This window comes from Schistocerca cancellata, chromosome 11 (assembly GCF_023864275.1).
Source record: "Schistocerca cancellata isolate TAMUIC-IGC-003103 chromosome 11, iqSchCanc2.1, whole genome shotgun sequence".
Taxonomy (NCBI): domain Eukaryota; kingdom Metazoa; phylum Arthropoda; class Insecta; order Orthoptera; family Acrididae; genus Schistocerca; species Schistocerca cancellata.
This window is the reverse complement of record NC_064636.1, coordinates 122,840,765-122,843,281: the sequence shown is the minus strand read 5'-3', so window position 1 is coordinate 122,843,281 and position 2,517 is coordinate 122,840,765. Positions and strand designations below refer to the sequence as shown.

The 2,517-nt window shown below is 48.0% G+C and overlaps 1 non-coding gene across 1 annotated transcript; it reads left to right on the top strand.

The window, feature by feature from the left end:
* The first annotated feature begins 2,239 nt into the window (after positions 1-2,239).
* On the top strand, positions 2,240-2,314 carry Trnap-cgg (transfer RNA proline (anticodon CGG)). Its single transcript has one exon. It is a non-coding gene; the product is annotated as a tRNA-Pro (tRNA).
* The last annotated feature ends 203 nt before the right edge of the window (positions 2,315-2,517 follow it).

Here is a 2,517-nt window from a genome sequence, read left to right as displayed (position 1 = left end):
CAAACTGTCCCACAGAAAAAGACTCTACAAAGAGCGAAATGAAAAACGACTAACGGATAAAAGAAAAACCAAAGTACTTTTTCGGTCTATGTAATTACAGATTGAAAACTCTCCGTTACTTCGAGCGAGGTGGCGCAGTGGTTAGACACTGGACTCGCATTCGGGAGGACGACGGTTCAATCCCGCGTCCGGCCATCCTGATTTAGGTTTTCCGTGATTTCCCTAAATCGCTCCAGGCAAATGCCGGGATGGTTCCTTTCAAAGGGCACGGCCGACTTCCTTCCCCGTCCTTCCCTAATCCGATGAGACCGATGACCTCGCTGTCTGGTCTCCTTCCCAAACAACCCAACTCTCCGTTACTTTCCTTTAATGGCAGCGTGAAGCATTGTTTCTTTCCACGTCTCATGTCTTCATTGTTATGGGTCAACACAAAGAACGCTACTTCTCTTGGCTGTACGTCATTTCGACTGTCGAAATGTGTCACATGAGTGGCCGTAAGTTTTCCTTAGCTTCACCTACAAGCACACAAGTTTTCCACCGCTAACATTTTCAACTTGATACGCCAAAGTCTTCCTCTGTTTGTAGTTTATCCGTACTTAAAAAGAAAGTTGTGCTGCTAGAAATTCTCGCAGAAACGGCGATCAGTCGCTTCTTTTTCTTTATGTGTTGCGTTTTGTCGACACGTCCCCCACGTTCAATGAAAAATACCGAACGACACAGCGTACATTGTACCTTCGTATAGTCGTGGTTTACTTCGACAGGGAACTCTCCTGTCATGGTTTCAGAGGAAGAACACTTTCTTCTCCTCGTATTAACAGGCACGAGTTTCTCTCACATGCAACAAACGACAGACAATGGAGGGCACTAAAGCGAGCCTGCCGAACCCTGTGTTGCAACTGACGGCTACTTCTAACTGTTGTCCCTAACAGTCTGAGGACATAGTGTCAGTTGCATCTGCGCGCCTACCCCGTCGGAGGTTGGAGTCCTGCCACGGGCATGGGCGTGTGTGTCGTCCTTGGCGTAACTTAGTGTAAGTTGGATTAAGTAGCGTGTAAGCTTAGGGATCGACGAGCTCAGCAGTTTGGTCCGATAGGAACTTAACGCCACCACCTCGGTTGCATCTACTACAAATTTGTCATACAACAGTGAATAGCTAATCCGTAACTATGAATACAATTGAACATTGATAGCACTTTAACGTTCTTTAACGACAACTTGTTACATCCGTCCTTCACTTCTGGGGTAGCAAATGATCGAGACGAATCACGAAGCTCGCGCATAAGTCACTGGCAGTGAGAACGACGACGGAAAATCATCTGTTCACACCCGTCCTCATCCCGTGACCAAAATACAGCGTCTTCGTTCCCTCTTTGCGTTCACCGGAAGCGGTATTTGGTAATCGGTTCACGAAACCCGGTTTTGGGAGCCCCATGTAGGAGGGGGTTTGTGTCAGCAGCTGTATAGCGCGGGACGAGATGAACGGCCTGTGGCGTGGATGGGATGCAGGCTGTAGAGTGCTGCAACGTTCCATGTTTGACCACCACCACCTAGGTGGTGGTTTGACCCGTCACGGGCTCGCCTGTTGACGGGGGGACCGAGCAGCTCGTGTCCGGCCCCACACCACACGCCTCGGCTCGGCCACGTACTCGCCCCGTGTCTGTTGTCCGGATTCCGGACACGCGGATAACCGAGCATGACCGGTCACCGCTGACTTCTCACCTCACCTCGCCCCGGCTCACTGCACTGTACTGTACAAATACAACGCCTCCCCCCCCCCCCCCTCTCTCTCGCTCTCTCTCTCTCTCTCTCTCTCTCTCACACACACACACACACACAATGTATTTATCTCTATCTCTCTCTCTTTTAATACAAAAGTAACGCTTCCAAGAACGGGTACGTGACACAGCAACATTGATGCAGCACTTGTTAAGTTAAATGATTTTTCAGTACGGTCGAGGATAGAAGACGAGTTTCATTTCCGAACAGAAGATATATTTTTCCTTTCATTAACAGTAAACATTCAATAAGTGCTGTCCCTCTAATCAAGAAGACAACCATCATCATAAAGAAAGCATACAAAGAACATTAAACATTTACAGACGTAACTTGTCATACTTTTCATTTGTTTGTAACAGAAACAAAATTAAAGTTATTGTTGAAACTTCCTGGCAGATTAAAACTGTGTGCCCGACCGAGACTCGAACTCGGGACCTTTGCTTTGAGTACCGGCCGTGAGTCGTGCTTCGGTAGCTCAGTTGGTAGAGCACTTGTCCGCGGAAGGCAAAGGTCCCGAGTTCGAGTCTCGGTCGGGCACACAGTTTTAATCTGCCAGGAAGTTTCATATCAGCGCACACTCCGCTGCAGAGTGAAAATCTCATTCTCTATAGTTATTGTTGATCACCAGTAAATCACTAACGCGTTCCGGATTTAATTGGCGTGGCCATATTTTAGTAACAATGGAAAGTTGTACTGAAATGCACGAGGATCTGCAGCGAATTGACGCATGGTGCAGGGAAT